At 43.4% G+C, this 19,488-nt stretch overlaps 1 long non-coding RNA gene across 1 annotated transcript in view; it reads right to left on the reverse strand.

Annotated features, from left to right (window-relative positions):
- Nucleotides 1–18,801, reverse strand: part of LOC135452192 (uncharacterized) — a 42,467-nt gene extending 23,666 nt beyond the window's left edge. Inside the window, exon 1 of the long non-coding RNA XR_010441544.1 lies at nt 18,731–18,801. This is a non-coding gene — a long non-coding RNA (uncharacterized LOC135452192). The remainder of the gene's footprint in view (nt 1–18,730) is intronic.
- Between the last annotated feature and the right edge of the window lie 687 nt (nt 18,802–19,488).

The raw sequence follows: 19,488 nt of genomic DNA on the forward strand, positions 1-19,488 counted from the left end.
AGCATATTCCCAGCCATCCTAAAATGAATCCTAAAATCTTTTTTTCTGGAAAGCCATTTCATAGAGATAATGACTCATCAAAGGGATGGGGGGAGCATCTCCCTGCTTTATCCACTGAAGAACATGCACCTCAGCATTATAGGTACCTCAGGAACAGTCATTTTTGTTCCTGGCTCCCTTCCTTCTCCCACCAAAACATCCTCCAGCTCCTCAGGACCATGTTTGTGTTCTGAGTGATGCCAAATGCACCCAGCAGTTTCCCTGTCTTCAGAAAGATTATACAGGAAGCAGATCAAAAAGTCACAGGTGATGGTCAGAAAAATATCCCTTCCACCTTATTTGAGGAGATACTCATCACCTCAACCCTCCAAAGCCAGCAACCACAGCCAGGGAAAAACTGCATTCTGGCACACAGAATCCTTTTTTGGCACAACACTCTCAGAGGCAATATTTCAAGCTGTAACTGGGTGGAATTGTGGTTCACCAGCAGCCTGAGTATTTACACCTCTGTGGTCTGTGCTCTTGGATGTTCACTCTGAGCCCATCACTCAGGCACCTCCACACCTCAGTCCTGCCTTCAGCTTCTCACCCTGGCATTTAAAAAAGCCTTCAAAGACCATCATAGGAATTTTAACTCATTTCTGCCCACTATTATAAAACAATGACGTGAAAAATCTTTGCGTTTCAAATAACATTTGTCTCTTTCTGGTTCTTTTTTTAGCTGCAGTCTGCTGGGCTGCAGTCAGGGGATGATTATCTTGCAGAAGTTGTACCTTGCCCATTGATTCACTGGGCCCATCTCATGTCTAGCTGAAAATCTGCATAATGAGAAGAAAGCCATTTTCCTTGCAATCCTCTCTCCTTTTCAAAGCTCCTCACGTGCCAGGTTGTTGTTTTTTAATCACACAAAATGGTATATATTAATGAGCTCTGAAGTTACATGAAGATAGATCTAAAGCATAAAAACACTAATATGCCCTGTAGCATTCAGTGCTTTGAACACGGAATGGCATCTGTGTGAGAGTGTGATTGCAGGCAGCTATGGAAACCAGTGCCAAAAAATGAGGAAATGCTGAACAAGAAGTGCAAGATTGGGAAAAAAAAACCTGGGAATGAAGATATTCAATTTGCATTAAAAGGCCTAGCTCGCTAGCAGCCCAAATTGTGCAACTTTCTGCCTTTAAATGATTATTTTCTGGCATTCTGCTGGCAATGTGGAGATTGTCTTTTCCCTGGAAGAAAATTTCCTTCCCCCTCCAGCCCCCAACAGAAACAAAGGGTGAGCCAGTCCCAGGTCAGTTGTGGCTATTCCAAATAGGACAAGTTTTGCAACTGTGGAAAAGTGCAAGGTCTTCCCTCATCTTTGCATTAATCCTGAGCAATTTCCCTCTCATTTCCAGATGGTGCCAATTAAGAGTAAGAACCCCTGCCCTAACGGTTGTTAGCAAAACAAGCACAATCTGAAACTTTAATGAGTAAAACTAGAGCCACATCATAGGCCCAAGAGAAGCCAAAATGAAAAGAACGACCACAGTTGGCAAACACTTGGGTGGCTGCATCTGAAATTCTAAAATGCTGGAGGTTTTCTTACCACGTTTTAAAATCATAAAATGCTAGATTTTATTTTTCGTACTCAGGACTGCCTTCTACTGCTCAGTTCAGTGGGATTATTTTGAGTCTTAGAGATAATCATTTGGATAAACTATTCTAATCAGTGACTGAGGCAGGAACACTGGGGCATGGGTAATTCATATTAGAAGGCATATTTTTCTAATATATTATTTTTCTAATATATTATTGAGATCATTTTTTAATCAGTAGTTGTTAATTAGAATAGCATTCATGCTTTCCAAAAAAAAACATATCAGAGAGTCCTGGTTAGAAGAGATCACCATTGAGACAGGAATAAAACTACCAGCTAGAAATGGAAGCTACCTGAACTCTGACTGCAAACCAGATTCACAGGGTTTATGTCACGGGGAGGAAATTAACAATTTTCACCGATTACCTGGGGATGTAATGGATGATCTGCCACTTGAAAACCTCACCTTGAGTGTGAACATCACCACAGAGCATCCTCTACCACAGCTGTGTGCAACTTCTCTCAATTCACAGATTTCTCTGCTGTGGGTGGTGGAACACAGGGATGGGAGCTCCTACAGCAAATCTAAGGAGGCAGATGGGAAGATGCTTTGGCTTAGGAGAAACCCTGGGTTTTTGTCCAGACACCAGGAGTCAGTTTAGAAAGCAGATTAACACCATACACAGGGATTTCTGAGCCAGCAAGCTGAGCTGTGCTTTCATACTGCAATCAAAAAAATTAGAGGCAGCAAAAGGTTACATCATCCAGGTCTTAATCCAGAGATACACGTACTAAAAACGTGGCACACAGTTAAATGCTTTGCTAGGTCAGAGACCTAATTTGCTCCCTGTCAGTAGGGCTGCTCTCTATCAGGGAGCTCTGTGGATGGTGTTTGGGCTAATTACACTCTGCTCCTGGCCACTGCAAGAGCAAAACCCAAGGCATGAATCCTCTGGCACTTCAAAGTGCTGTCAGCACTTTGCAGATAACAACAGATGATAATAGCCACGTTTTGCTTGAGGTCTGTGCTCAGGGTGGCTTCAGGGGTGATCAGATGTGGCAGAGAGATTTCCAAGCCAGTCAGGACAGAAAGATGCCCCAGATACAAATCTGGACACAGAGTTATTTTTGTGCACTTTCTTACCTTGCCTACATTTTCAATTCAAATGTTCAATTCAAACATTTCTGTGGACCATACCTCCCCAAACCTTGCACTTTATATGCTGAACTGTGCCATTGCTGGGTCTGATTTTAGGCTTGCAGAGTATATTTGCCCTTGCATAACCAATTTGCATTAACAATTAGCTCATTTGCATGCACCTACACAGTGGATGATGATAATTTAGGTGCTGTCCTGCCCTTGGATTCACCCACTTCTTTCAGGAACTTTGTGAGGAGGGGACCATCCTGCTCCTCTGTGTGCAGTGCCCAATTCCACTCCCCTCACAAACATCAATAACGCCACAATGCTCATTACACCTGAAAACCTGACACATTACTGGGCATATATTTTGGGCATGGAATACCCCAACTGGTTTCCTGACAGTACTGCCCCTTTGTTTTCTGAGATTTAGGCTCATTTTTAAACTCAGTTGAAACATCTCCTATTCCACCATGCAAAGAAGAAACTTCACTCACTTATTATAATCATATCTTAAAGACCAGTAGCCTCTGGTTGGGATCAATGACAGTTTGGTGGCTCGTCTGCCTTCCCTTCAGTCTCTCTGAGCTGTTCACAGCCTGTCACGGTGCTGCCTGGCTGGGCCAGGGCTGCAAACACTAGGTGGCACTTTGCAGCAAGGAAGGTTAGGAGTTTTTGCAAGTAAATGCAGACCTTATTTACTGCCCTCATTCACAGGGCAAGGTATCTTGCTCAGTGTCCTCACCACCTCCTTGGTTCTAATTCACTGTTAATCCACTGAGAAAAATCTGATCAGTTCCCAGAGAAATTCTCAGCTTCATCAAAGGATCGCTCCTTGCTGGTGATGTAATTATTTAACGATGAGCTCTAGCTAATAGTAATGTCAGACTTTGCATTTTGTCTCAAGTTGGAACATGTGCAAGGAGCATCTGTATGATAATGGCCTGACCAGATACTCCAAAAGTTCCAAATCTTCCTCCTGATGAAAAGACAAAACCAGACCCAATAATGACCTTGTTGCCATTTACCAAATGCAGCATTAGGAAATGAAGGCACTGCTTCAGGTTTAGGGATTCCTCCTGCCTTTCATACCACATCTGGCGTCTCTTGGATCATTTCAAAAGGTCAGATGTTACCCTTGGATTGTGCCTGGAATTTTCTTGCCCAAGGGGAGCTGAGTGATGCTGTGTTACAGCCACACTGCAACAGAGCAGAGAGAAAATGCTCCAGCCTGGCAGAACGGGCTCCCCCTTGGAACAGTGCCAGGGAGGCAGGCAGGTACCTCAGCCTCTCCTCTGGGTTGGCTGAGGACAAGGAGCTGCTCTTTCCCTGCTGCCACCTGGGCCAGCAGCCATGTCAGCATGGCTCCTTTTGTTTATCCCTGTGGCTACACTGGAATAGAAACCCACAGCAGCCTCAGCCTGCCTTGCAGAGCAGGTACGTGAGCGTGCTCTGGGCCATCCTCCTCCTCTCCTGGAAGCTGAGGTTTCACCCCAGCCTCTCCCAAGCCTGGCCTCCAGGCTGTGCCCAGCCCAGCAGGGCAGAGGCCACAGTAAACAACTCACTGCCCTTTCACTGCAAGGGTAAAGGGACACCCATCGCGTGGCAAACACGATGTGTGGAAGGTTTAAGGCTGCCCTCAAGACATATGAGGAGCTGTAAATGCCCACTCTGCCAGCTCTGGGTCCCTCTGCAGGGCCAGGCTGCAGTGCCACAGCAGTGGCAGGACAGAGAGGGCAGAGGTGGCAGTGCTGGCCCTGCCTTCGCCTCCTCCAGACATCTCCCAGGAAACATCCAGGGCAAATCTCCCACTAGAGCCACTTCACCTATTCTGAAATCTTCTTGGTTCCTTTTATAGCTATTATTCCTTCATCCTTTTGACTGTCAACTGTTCCTGCTCCCTTAGAGGAACAGTGCTCCTGCCCAGCCTGATCTTTCCCAAGGTCTTTCTCAGCTACTTTCAAAACAGACAATGCACTTCCCACCTTTTGTAGCTTTATCCCTCTCTTTCAAATTAAAGATTTTTACACGTTTGAAGTCATCACCTGGATTTTTTTTTTTTTGTCCTCACATCCTTTACTATCTCCTCATTGCTTGGAAGTATTTCTTTCTCCTTCAGGTCACTCTACCAGATCCTCTTTTTTTTCCCACAGCCAGTCAAAAAAGCAACTTGCTCTTCCCCAAAGTCTCAGCTATGTGGTTTCTGAACTAACCAAGCTGCTGGAAGAGCTGATGACACATCTGCATAGTTTCCCTTATTCCAAAAGGACTTGGATGATTCTCAAAATCAGTTCAAATTTCCCATGCTACCACAAATATTGTCTTTTCCTTACTCAGCTGAAGTCACATTATTCTCTCTCTTGCCTTGGCCTGCTTTGACATCAGTTTCCATCTCTACAGACAAATTCCAAGCACATTCAATAGGATTTTTGTCTAAGGACTGAATAGACATCTTGAAGTTGTACCTCAGCCCCACAACCATGGTTAAACAGCACCAGTAACTACCAACACTGCTGCTGGGTGGCTCCACCAGCACTGGCAGAGACAATGAAACAGAGAGGACAACAGAAGGGCACTGGCCTGGAGCCCATTGGGGCCAGACAGCAGCAGGACCAGACCAGCATGGACCAGCCTGGACAATCAACTGGGACAGAGCAAAACTCCCACTCTTGGTCCCTCCTTGGAAGCATGCCACAGAGCTGGAGGCTGGTCCAGGGCCTCCTGGCTCTTGCTGGCACTTAAAGTTCATCACCCCCATCCCACATCCACACAGAGCCTCATCCTGCCCAGCCCCAGCTAAAAAAACCCTCCAAGCCATCCAATCAACCAGCCAAACAACAACACATCGTAGCATTCTTCTCCACTCTTTCTCATCACACTACAAGCCCTCATAACCTAATAAAGATGCTTCAGTCTCCTTTCAGTTCGGGAGAATTCCCCCCATTGTTCCCACAGAAATCTCTCGGGATGTACTGCCAAGAGCGTGCGTTTGCTGTCGCGTTCCAAGTTGCTCGAAATAACAAAGAATTATCCTCACAATTAAGATCAGGCTGTACAGTTTAGATACGTGCCTTAAAAGAGTTATTATTCTCTGCCAGAGATGTATTGTTCTTCCCCATTTAATTTTATTTACTTTTATAGTGGATGCAACAGTTATGCTGTCATTTATCGGAGGAGAAGGAAGCAGCAGCTGCAGAGCTGTGTATGTAAAATAAACACAATGTGTATGAAACTATCAGAAGCTCAGACTTCAAGGAGGAGAGGGGGAGGATTGCTTTTAATAAGATCTCATGTCAGTAAAGTTGTGAGATGGAACGGCAGGGTCATACCCTATTAAAAATAAGAGTGGGAACAAATTCTCTTATTTAATGGAACAGCAGTGCGAGCTGCATGCGTACAGACAGAGGCCTTAATTTAAAAAGTAAAAAGCAATTTGGTCATTCATGTTCAGACTTTGGACACTCCGCAGAGCATGCTGAAAGCACTCATTTCTTTTTAACCCTTTGGCTGCAAGACCTGTACAGCATGGGGCAGACAAATGCAGGGTGTATTTATGCTTTGAACAGGACTTTTTTTCTCCCCATGGTGCTGTGCAGGCAGCTGGCTGAGCCCAGGAAAGGCAGGTGGGAGGCAGGAGTCCTGCTCCCAGCCCTGATGCTGCTGGCTGTGCTAGCCTGGGTGAATCATTTCACCCCCCCATCAGCAAAAACACAGATGCTGATGCTATCAAAGGCTGCTGCTTGTTTGTTTATTTGTCTGTATCAAGCCAGTGACTGGGAAGCCCCAAGCATGAGAACACCAGGAGCAGAGTGAGCCAAGTGCAGTTGTATTCACCAACACAACGTCGCGACTCAAATCTGCCCCATTCCTCACACACAAGATGCCTGAAGTGCTCCAAGGAAATATAGGCACAGTGAAATAAAGGCCAGTTCTAAGCCCAGCAGGGGCAAGCACAGACTGAGATTTGGTGGTCAGACTCCCACAGAAAAAGGGGGCAGTGGTTCATAAGTGCATCTCACACCGTGTGTCAGAACCAGGGGCACCAGGACCACAAAATCAGGTTAGATCATCCTTAAATCTCAGGTGTTTTATAATAAAGCTGAACATATTTGTTACTAGAGCTAGATCACCCAGAGGTGATAACAGCAATCCCACAGTCACTCCTGTGGTGTAACAGTCTGTTCCAGCAGCACACAGAGCTGCACGAGCTCTGGGTGACTCCAAAACAACCAGGCTTGGTGGTATTTCCCAAACATGCTTGCACACACACACAGCTCTATTGCAGGCATTATTTCAGTAATAGCATAATTGTGCAAAATATGTAAGTATTTTCTGTAATTGTATAATCAGCATGTAATTACACAGAGGAGAAAATATAAACATTTATTAAACAGGTGAATGCATTTATTACTCAAATATAAATTTCAGTGGTAACTGAAACTGAGCCAGTCTGTACCTGTGTGTGTAATTAATAGAGGATTGGAATTAAATACGTTGTGTTTGTATAAATACCTGATACACCTGAGGCAACCTTTGGAGAAAGGCTAAGGGATCACAGTGACAGCACATGATCATCAGAAGATGGCAGAGGTGCAGCTGCATGAGAAGCTTGGCTCGAGGGAGTTTGAGGGATCTCTCTCTCCTCTGCTGAGAAATGAGCAGCAGTAACAAAAGGAAATAGCTGGAGCTTCTGCGGTGCAGCAGCAGGCTGAGCCCTCCTGGTGCAAAGAGACCACAATGTCTGACTAGAGATTATGAAATCTCTGTCTGGACCTCTTAGACCCAACAACCTGACCTGATAAAAAGCAGTACAGAAATTCCAAAGGAAATGCTGTTAGATCTTTGACCTCCTTTCTCTCCTGCTTCTCCTGACGTCAGCTCCAGTTGGCCACTGGAGGCAGAATTAGGCCTCTAGGGTTTTCTGTCTCATCTAGAAGAGCCATATTCCACAAAAACAAACCCATCAGCCCAAGCACCTTCCAAAAGAAGTATTTTATTATATGGAACAGCTCAGGGATTCAGCCTTCACCGAGGACTGTGCTTCGATCACAGATGGGATCTTGGGAACTGCACTAAATCACAGATGGTATATTTCTTCCTATAATTCACAAAATGGGCTATTTCCACTGCTTGCTGGGGTTTTTTTCCCTTCTCTGATTTTTATATTTTGCACATGGCAATTGCAAACATGGCTACAATTTTTTAAAAGGGCCCTTGAAAACATTTTATTTTAATGATGCCTGTAATCTTTTCCTGTTCAGTAAATCTAACACCAAAATATCAATCTTTTCAGAAATTAAAACATACTTAATTTTAATAGGATTGCATTTATGCTTTATATGCCTTGCTTATTTATCTTCTGTGTCATTTCTGTTTTCTTGGATAAGCTCAACATTCCCTTGTTATCTCCTGAAATACTGCACCAGGCACAAGTTACTGCCTAGACTGAGACAGAGCAGCTCCTGCTGCTGCCCACTCTCGGGCCACAGGCAACTGGGGATCCCACACTCCTACTCCTTGCAGCCTGTGATACCTCAATGCTGATCCAGGGCCAGCTAAAGACAGCAGCACTGCCCAAATGCACCCCATCCCTTCCTGTGCTTGGCTGGGGTGATGGATTTCAGCACTTCCTAAAATCCCTGTGCAGTCAGGAAGGAGAAGAAGGGAGAAAGGAGCATCCCCTGGCACATCACATTCTTTGGAGAAGCCTCCCCCTCTCTCTGCTGTCTATGCAGGGAGCCTAAGGCAGGCAGGTACTTCACCAAAGTTGGAAAAGGGAAAGGAATTTGGACATCCTCCAAACAACTTAGCCTTAAAAAACAACAGATGGAAACAGAGAGATATGGGGGTCCATGAGCAGTCAATGGCATTGTGAAAGGAGTTTGCATAATACATGCCCAGCTCTGCACATCAGTGCATCTCCTCTTTCTAGATGCTAAGTGACAGCAAAAAAAAAGCCAAAATTACATCTAATACTTCCCTGAAATTGCTTCATTGCTTTTCCATGTAAACTGCTGCTATAGCTGGCACAGTTTTTATTTGTTTGCTGGTAGGGGAGGAGGACAGCCTATATGAGCAAGAGAAAAGGCAGCTATGAGTAAACCTTTCTGTTCAGCCACTACCCAAAAAGATTTAGAGCTCCACACATTAATATCAGCACAGTAACAACTGGGGTCCTACCAGCATCACATTGAGATCCAATCTCTGAGGATCCTCTTCTATACCCATTTAACTTCTCCACCTCATTTGCTATCACAAGATGCTCAAGTGCTGTTGTCATTTTGTTTCTGGTTTGTATTTACTGATGTTATCAGATATTACACTTCAGTGGAGGGTAATCTAGAGAGAATTGAATGCCCTCTTCAACACTGAGCTGCTCAAACACCCATGTGCCAGGCATTGAAACTCAACAGCAAATCAAACCAAGATTCCATGCAAGGCAAGGGCAATCTTTCTGAATCAGCCTTTTCAGGAGTATTTTTAATTCACACTAAATCAGGATTTAATAATCTTTCAGCATTGGTAAGAGATCAGGATGGCAATGACAGCTAATCACACTCTGGCTGAGGAGGCTTGTGAGCTCTAGAGCGTCTTGTGCCATCTTGCTGACCCTCAGGGAATGCCCCAGCAATCCCCTGGGGTCACAGATCCTGATTTTGACCCACACAAGAGCAGCTCCAAATCCCACTCCCAAATCAACACTTGCCCCCCAGATATGATCACAATTATTGGTATGATCTAATTGTGCAAAATTCACAACCTCACTTCAAATCCTTGCCAACACTCTCAGTGCATCTTGGTGGGACTTCCCCACTGCATTTTTTAGGGGAAAATTCATGTCTAACACAGGACAGGAATGAGGCCATCTCAGATCCTGCAGCACCCACCCACAGAAACTCCAAACAGACAAAAACCAACATGGTCCCCCAATAGAGGTTGGAGCAAAGACCCAGTGACCCATCTGTGACAGCTCCAGTGCTGCAGGTAAATCCACAGCCAGCTGCTGAGATGGTCTCCTGCTTTCTCTCAATCAAAATTAGAGACTTCTTGGAGTAGGAGCTGCTTCTGGACAACCATGTTTTGTGGTCAGGAAATCATCTTCCCTCCCCTCCCTTTGCTCCTCATTTAACATATTTCTGTTGTTTGCCTCAGAATTTTCCCACAGCCTTCCATTACTTATTGCACTGTTTAAATACACATGGAATGAACTAACATTTATTTGTGAGAGGGTTTTTTGTATTCCGTTGTATCCTGCTGAAGTGTCCACTTTTCCCAATCTTCCTCAGGTAGAAGTGGTGCTGGACTACCAATCTTGTTGCCTTTTGGCTAACAAGGTGAGGAAAAACAGGAAGGTGGCCAGGCATCTCTATATTCCACAGATCCAAGAGGATAAGTTGCTGGTGAAAAGTGATGTGTGAAGGGTATTCTTGTGACTCTGTCTCTGAAATCTGCCCACAAGGGAGCTCCACAGCTGGAGTGGATGCTGCTCTCAGAATTTAATGCCCAAACCCTCTCCCATTCAGCCTTTACGAGGGTGAAGTGGTTATGAGCCTAAACGTTTTAGATGCTGTGAGTTTGTAGTCATGCCACACATGATTTAGTGAATAACTGACGCAAGGCAAAAAGATGGCAGAGCTCTGGGATCTAACAGCTGTGCAAACAGGCTAGAGACTTTAAAATTCAGGAAGCTGTATCTCCAGGAAAGCATTTAAAGAAAAAAAAATCCCTAGTGCCACATCTGGTGGCATCAAATTGTCATTATGACATGGTATTTAAGATGATTTAATGGGTTTATTGCTGAGTAAGAACCCTGGAGTTTGCTTAAACTACTGTGCATTAAAAGGATGTAACTCTTTAAATGATATTCTGACAAAGTACTGCCTAAAGAGTTCATTGTGCTCCAGGAACTCACTTGTATGTACATCAGCACGTGTGTGTGTGGAAATGAGGAGATCAGTAGACAGAAATTTGATGGAGAGTTGCACATCTCCACACACGTGTGTTTCAGGATACTCTACACAGCCCCACATGTTGTGAGAGATAGCTTCAAAAATTCATTCACCTCTCTCTGCCTCTACCTCCTACACTCATACATCCATACAGCAGGCAAGATTTCTGTACACCTTAATTACTTCTCCACTTAGGGCACTGAATCAATGGGTGGTTTTGAAACAAAGGATTCAGCTACTAAAAACAGCCTGGGAAAGTGCCTGGGAAAGGTTACTGATTATAGACAGCTTCTAAGAAAAGGTGTCCAGAAAAAGAAAAGGTATCTCTGTTCTTGCTGAATATTTTTTATGTGACTTAGTGTTTCTCTCACCTTTAGTTCCCAGCACAGTTCTCATTTCCTCTGAATGTTCTGACTTCTTATCTCAAACCCTTTCAGCTTGTTGATTTTAAATTCAGTCTGGTTAATTCAAATTCAGGGCACGCTGCTCCTGAAGTCTTTCACCATTTCTGATTGCACAGAACAGGGCTGTTAATGCCATGGGGTTTTGCCAGTGAGGAAGGGTGCAAACTTCCTTCTACACTTTTTTCTTTTGTATTAGATTGATACAACACGTCCTGGGCCAGTCAGGCAATCTTGTGTTGGGTGTCTCTCACGGGGGCTTCTCTCTCCACTTAATCACAGAGCCACGGAATGGTTTGGGTTCAATCCTTGGGGATCATCTTGCTCCAACCCCCCTGCCATGGGCAGGGAGCCTTTCATTATCCCAGGGTGCCCCAAGCCCTGTCCAACCTGGCCTTGGGCACTTCCAGGATGAGGCAGCCACAGCTTCTCTGGGCAATCTGTTCAGATGCCTTAAGTGAACAATGAGCACCACCACCTGTGAAATTGTATGATGGAGCACATTTGTCCAACCAGACAAATTCTTGACTAATCCCACCAAGTCACCATGAGCTTTTCCATCATCTGGGGCAATTTTCCACCATTCATGCATTTGCCTCTTTGCACGTGAGTAAACTGTCAAAGCACACTTCTGCCTCTGGTACTCAACCACATGTGCATGGAACAGGGAAATAAAAAAATGCTCTGTTCCAGGCTGAATTTGCTCTTTAGACAGAGGTGGCCCAAACACAGTGAGATCAGAGCTCTACAGGGACCTGCCTATGCTGCTGAGGAAGAGATGGGTCTGCTCCAAGGGGGCTCCTGCTGCTGATTCATCCCTCTGATCCCCCAACAGCTCAGGGCTCACTATTACCAACAATCTGCCTGTAACACTTGGCTACCTGTTCACAATCTGCCTCTAATTTTCATGTATCTATAACAACTTATATTTATTTTTCTTTTTTTTTTTTCCTAGCAAAATTCACTCCTTCCAAAGCAGGAGGGAAGCTGAAGTTTGTTCCTTCTGAAAGCAAGTCAGCTTCAATTCAAAATCAGAAGGGGTCTTCAACGGTCAAAGGGTCTTTTTTTCCTTCTTTTTTTTTCTTTTTTTTAGGAAGGGTTTGATAGTGAATAATTGGAAGAGGGAAAAAAATCACCTCAGGTTGTATATTGCCACTTCCTCTTGCATCGTGGTTAATGCAAACCTTTGATTAGCCTGCTGAAGAGACCACACATTCAATAATTTGAAGCAAAAGGTTAATGGTGTTATTACAACTATTATCCCTTTTAAAATCATTATCCTCTTGTTTTTTATGTCTATATTACCTTCACCTTTCTATGAACCCACTTTACCAGCTGTTTCCCTCCGTCATAAAGTTTGCTGAACATCATCCTAGGAATAGGATAAATGCCATGTTTTATCAATCAAGCCTAAGGGAATTCTCAGCTTCTCATAACCCAAACTGTAAAGGGAGATTATTACAAAGTTTCTATTTTGATTTTTAGATTGGCCATGAGTGAAATACATGCTTAATGTCAAGGTGCACAATGTTGCAGTTACGACACCATTTTTCTTGGGAAGTTTTACACATCAGCCAAGTATGACAGCTGAAGACTTAGAAGCAACTAATCAATTATCATTAATTTTAAATAGATTCTTCAGTTGAAGGACAAACAGTCTCTAGCAAAATACACAGAATGACTAAAAGATAATGAAAACATGATGGAGGTGATAAGCATCCCCATTTCTAAAGCATCTTCCCAACTCAGCACCAAAATCCTACTGACTTTCAGGCAGAGTTTTATCCCTCAAAGTAGAAAATGTGAAATAACTTCCTAAAAATTTCAGAGAGATTGGTTTCTAAATCAATTGGTGTCTCAAACTTATCTAAAAATCCTCCTTTTTTCTCCAGAGACAATAAGAGGATCCAGATTGCCCAACTTCAGTCTCCTCAAATCAGTTGCTCCCTCAGCATTTGAATTAGAACTTTGGTCTCAGTAATTAATTTCCTGGTGCAGCTCCTTTAAAGTTATTTCCTGTCATATCCATTTCTCCATTTTTCAGACCCTGTGGACACCAACAGTCAGCATCCCCATGAGTTACACATGGAGCCCAAGTTGGAACACTGGGCCTGGAAGAACTTGCATAAACAGAAGAAATTTCCAGTGAACCTAATTAAGTTTAAAAAATGAAGTGCGGAGGGAAATTAAAGGCCTTAAAACAATCAAATTTTCTAAGTGCTCAGGCTTCATTATGCCAAATAAAATTATCACACTCTTCCTGGAATTTGAAAAGAATCTGTTAATGATAATGCCTCTACATGAAAATACATTTCTTGCAGAATGGCAACAGTGCAGCATTTACTGAGCTCTTAGTAAAATAAATGAAGAGCTCTGTGATTGTGTCCTTTGAACACGGGAAAATACAGGTAGTGCATACTAATGTTTTCCAACAATAGTGTCAATCAGAGAAAAGCTGTGATCTCTGCAGATATTTAAGAAGAACAAAATGTAGGCTCTGCCTATGCCATTTTTATAATCATGGAGGCACAGCAGAAGTTAATACCTGCATAACTTAGAGCATCAGTGGCAGCACAAGTGAGACTTTTTTTTTTTTTTTTAATTTGGAACATTTTTGCTCCCAACTTCTGAGTAGTAACTCGTGATGAAGAAAGAGGAAAATTTCCCACATGAAAGATGTAATAAGAAGCAAATTCCTACTACAAAAGGGCTGTGATTGACATGGTCTTGTCATTATCATTGAAAATAATCTTCTGGTGTACTATAATGACAAGAGGATGTGTAATGTTATTCTGATACAAGAAAAGCTTGTGTACATTCATTGATCCAAAGAATTCTAATTCACCTTGTAGAGGAAGATAAGAATCACAGCAGCAGGCAGTTAAAAGTCCATCTAGCTCCATATCCTGACTCTGACAATGCCTAATATTTCATATTTCAGAAAAAGAAGCTGTAAAAACAGCTGCTTCATTGTGTGCATATCTAAAAATGAACAGTATTAATGGTGCCTTCTTATCTCTCAGGCTTTTCACAGCCAGATGACCACTGGTGGCTTCCACAACAGTTACCATGGAAAGTGGGTTTGATGTGAGGTCCAGTATGTGAATGCATTTGTACAGCTTCCCTAACATCACCCCTTTCTCTCTTAATATCCCACAATCTGACATCAAGCTGGAGCACCTGACAACACACAGATCACAAGGACAGAATCACACCATGATTCTACATCTCAAATCATGCTGAAATAGCAGCAAAAGCTGAATACCCCTGTTCCAAGTAAAAGCACACATTCCCATCAGCAAAGCTCTACTGTGATCCTAGGCTGCTCCCTGTCCTGCCCATCACTTGTGTTATCTCAGGCTCCTGACTCCACTTTCCATCCATTGTAGCTCTTCCTCTACATTCCCTTTTGGCATAAAGCATCCCATTATCTCCATTTTCTGCTGAGGTAATTCCTTTCCTAAGCCTGGGCAACAACAGCAGCCCAGATTGTGAAAAAATAAAAGGCTTCATGTGGAGCACCTCTGCATCTGCAATTGCTGTGCTGCTGAGCCATGTCACAAAGGTGATGGCTGCAACCACGTGCTTCCAGTAAATATCTCCCTTGGAGCAATCTCTACAGACATTCTGGCCATGCCACCTGTGTTTTCTCAGGGTTATGATCCACGTCAGTGCTCGGTGTGAACTCCTCAGGCTGAAGTGGCACCACAAGGCTCACATTCCTGCTTACAGGAATGCTCTGCCAAAAGGTGAGTTCAGATCCAGGCATGCATCTCCCTTCAGTGTGAGGCTTCCTGGTATGAGGTTCAGGTTCATCACAAGTTCAGGTTTTTTCAGTTTAATTTTTTTTTCAAAAATGCACTTCACAAAGACCTCAAACCCTCAAATTACAGCCCATATAAGGAACCAGCTAAAGCAGCACATAACTAAGAACCCAAACGAGTCTGTTAATTCCCCTTTCCTTCTCTGGCTTCATTCCCTTGAGCTGGAACACCAAACCACCATCCACACATGAATAATGCAGCTGCTGTTTAAGAGTTGATTCAACAACAGGAATTTGTATCCTCTCTCCATGTCAGATATTTATAGGAATATTCCTGACCACCTTGCTTTGAAGTCACTGAAATGCAGAGGGGTACATGATACAATTGTAGGAAGCTCATCCTCCAGAGGGCCACTCTAATTGTGAGGGAGCCACAACCCCAATAAATCTTTCTGTCCCCAGGGGACAGCAGGATGAAGAGATGTTCTAACCACATCCATTATTTTTCTCTACTCACACTCCTTGCAAAACCTATAGCAGCTGTAAACATCCAAAACCACCCTGGAGCAGTCCTCTGCTGCCCAGCTGAGTGCTGGATTTAGATCCATGTTATATGCAGGAACGAGCTGTAACAGATCCTGCACTCTGAATCACTATATAAATATTTAAGTAAACAACAGGTCACTACTCAAGTGTTTTCTTTACCAGCTCATGAGACAACACCATGGTCCATCACGTGCTGGGGTGCAATCCTGGTGCACTGGAGACATTTATGCTGTGGGCCTGCTTGGTGCTGCCACCTCATGAGGTGACAGAGAAGGTCCTGGCTCTGCAGAAAGGACCCTCCGCAGCTTGCACCACCACCTTTCCCTCAGCCCAGGCTCCTGAGGGATGGGACACACCTCTCTCACCCTTGGGAGGCAAGGATGGGATATGTGGCAGCTGCGTGAGCCCATGAGTCAGTGCACGAGCCCTGATGGTTTGGTTCTCTGTCATCAGCCTCGTGCAACCTACTCTGTCCTTCCTCTTCCTCAGATTTCTACATGGGCTCCCCTACTCCCATGTGTGATTTTCCATTTTCCAGACAAAACCTTGAACTCAGATTGATCTTCTGGCCTTCAAGGCAATTGTGTTTTGTTGGACTGGGCTGTGTGAACTAACACCTGCCCAGATAAAGCCCTCAGATTACTGAGCAAGTACCTCAGAATTTGCTTTTCTCAATGTAAATAGAGTACAACCCTTAAAAACATCCATCCTGGTGCTTTCACACTGGCTGTAGTGACATATCAGACTTGCTGGGCAGCATCACTTAGAAAAGCATCTCTGACTGCTCTCAATCTCCTCTCTGTAAATGTCACTTAATTGTCTAAGAGAAATTTGGCTGACCTTTCAATTCCTGGTAATGGAATAAAAGCAATAAAAGACTGTCCATGACAGCATGTGTCACCAGCATCCATTTGTCGCCTTCTGGTGCTGATTGGGAGGCCAGGAGAATCCATGCTCCTCTCAGGGCTGCAGTACTGGCACAGTGCTGATAAAGGGACTCATTGGTAAAAGGCCAGGAACTAAGGAAAGAAAGGAATTGTCTCTCATGCCTCCCTGTCCTGACTCCATAAACAAGTCCAGAATGAGGATTTCTGGGTATCTTGGAACACAAAAGGCCTTGTATTCCAAGGGCTTTTGTGGAACTCCAGAGTCTGTAATATCTGCTTTCAGGGGTAAACATTGCTCTCAGTCAACTGCTTCATAATATCTGCCACAGCCACTGAGATAGCTGAAATTCTTTGCAGATAAAAGATGAGGTAAATGGACAAATCCCCCCTTTCATGCAAAAAAAGTCAGGATTTGCTCACCAACACACATCCTGGCTCATGGCTCTTCCACTGAACTCAGCTGCAGCTCAGGCACAGGGGTTTTGCCCCTTGTGTTTGGTACTGGCTAAGAAAGATGCTTGAATGGATGCTAAAGCACAACAATCTCAAATAAGAACTGCAATTTGTAAATTAGCTGTTAGCAGCTCTCATAAACACCTCCCCAATTTCCAGTAGCAGAAATAGCTCTTCACTCTCTAAACTGCCAGGCTATTAAGAACAGAAAGGCTTAGTTGGCAAACTCCTGGTGCCTGACTCATGATGAAGAGCTGTGCCTCAGCTCCCCTCAAGCAGGAAGAAGACACCAAATACTCATCAAATTTCTCACTTCCTTCCCAGCTACAGCTTGGATTCTTGGAAAACAGAAACCTTCTTGGCACAAGAAGCTGTTACTGAGACCATTCCTTATCTTATATCTTCCACCAAAAAAAAAAAAAAGTTATTTACATATTGTGTGTCCTTCCCGTTGTGGAAAGTTGGAATCAATTCCACACTTTCCAAAACTCCTCTGGCAGGTTCAAGCCCTGGTAGCCCTGTTTTCAACATGTGCACTGAAATAAGTTAAAATATAATTACTGCATGTAGAAAATATCCATCCAAATTCAGTGACCTGATCACAGCAGCCATTTCTAAATTAACCAGCAGAGCCAGGACATCACCAGCTACTGTAGGAAGATGCTCTCCTACTTCCTTTCCCTTCGCGATGAGTCTGGGATTATTGCTAGAGCTGTTCACAGCTTTGTGGATACTCTCCAACAAGACCTTTCTTTGTGAATTCTTTACTCTTACAAGTTAATTTTTGCATTATCTAATTTTTTCAGGCAGCTCTTTCCAACACAGTCCTGAATAAAGCATCAAAATGAGTGGAATGAAAATATAATCAAGCATGTTATATATTTCCTGCTCTGTCACACCTACTCCCACACTCAGATAACCAGGCACACACAAACACCCACACTGTGAGTGTTCATCTCCTCTTCCTTCCTTCTGGCTTACCAGAGACTAAAATAGTCATGTGGTGGCTTCCACCATTCATGCCACAACGTCACTGTGTGGGCCTGCTAAAATGCCTCAAACACCAGAAAGATGGGGAGATGAGAAAACCAATCACTCCATGGTAATTATAACAAGCACTGAGTTTTGATTCTTGGTGGGAAAAGAAGATATATTAAAAGGCAAGCAAACATCTGGAACAAGTATCACCTGACTGTGACAGAATGTGCCTATTAACTGTGTCCTCTGCAGGCTAATTGCTGGAGTTACTGAAGCCTCCCAGCTCTCTCTAATTCTGGGTAATGTTTTGTTTCATAAGCAATTTGCCATGTTTATTCATTTCCCTATCTAGCTCATTTGCACTTGCAAAGAATGAAAGGGAGGCAATGTTTGAATGGTCGCATAAACCCATAAGAGAATTAATTACTTTTATACAGGATCTAATTCATGCAGGAAAAAGGGAGTTGTGGGATTTTCTTTTTTTTTTTTCCCCCTCTGCATCATACTCTCAAAATCAGTCTGCACACACACATATTGTACCTAATGAAATTCATCAAATAAGCAAATATTCTGTATGCACATCCAAGCATAGTCCCTTGGGTGACTACAAAAATAACCTGATACTTGTAAATGTGAAAATTGCATATAAGGAAAAGATTGATGGAAAGCTATCAATGCTATTGATGTCTGAGTTTAATTGAACTTAAAAAACCACCAAAATAGCACAATTTTATACACCACAATTCCCAAGTACAATGTAACATTTGCAGTTTCTGTAAAGAATTATTTCACATGCACAATAGGATGCAAACAGGCAGCAATTCTTTAGATACTCAAACAACCATCATCATAACAGAGTCATTTTCTTTACATAATTTTCATCATGAGCTGGACAATGCATGGCAAAGGTTGAAATAATGCCCATGAGCTGACCCCACCTGCAAGCACATTCCTTTTCCCCAGGTCACTATTGATTAACATAGATGTGTGTATGAACCTATAGACAATAAAAAGTGTTCCAAAGGCCTACCTGGCTCTAGGCAAGTTCTTCACAGAAGAAACTCTCAATATGAGGCTACATTTCACAGGGTTGTGAGAAAACCCAGATTTATCTCATTGGCTATTTATTTAAAAGCCAAGGGCCGAGGCCAAGTTTTGCTAATTTCAGTAATTAACTGAGTCAGCTGGGAAGCACCAGGCGGGTATTTTGCAGCGCCCCAGAGGGATGGAGGAATGCAGGAAGATGCAGCTGTCAGGAGCTTCGAGCAGGCAGGTGACGGAGCAGGAAATGACTCCTCGGTCACCCGTGGAAAAGCCAGCACACCACCCACCCCACACACCCCCTGGGAGATGCTCTGCTGCCAGCTTGGGCCACCACGAAACACCACGAGGCCAAGAACAGCTTTAATTGCAGTATGTGTCCAGCGGAATCGAAGCATTTTGGTTTCGTGAAAAATGCACATTTTATGATTGGCTTTTCGCAAATATTAAAATGAATGTTGTATGTGTTATGTTGGAAAGTGATGCTGTATTAATTCTCTTAAGTAGTGTGGTAAATGTAGTTTTAGGTTATAACAAAATGTTAAAATAGAAACTATGCTATGTAAGATACTTTTTTTTAAAGAGAGGAATCACACCGTGATAGCAGCCACAGGACACCTAAATCTTTCAAAGAAAGAAAATTTATTGCTCTCTTATCATAAGAAACAAACTTCTTCCCACTTTGCTCAGTCAGGACGATGCCAGTTGGGATTAAGAGGAAGAAGTTGATGATGACCAGACAGAAAC

Source organism: Zonotrichia leucophrys, chromosome 10 (assembly GCF_028769735.1).
Source record: "Zonotrichia leucophrys gambelii isolate GWCS_2022_RI chromosome 10, RI_Zleu_2.0, whole genome shotgun sequence".
NCBI lineage: Eukaryota > Metazoa > Chordata > Aves > Passeriformes > Passerellidae > Zonotrichia > Zonotrichia leucophrys.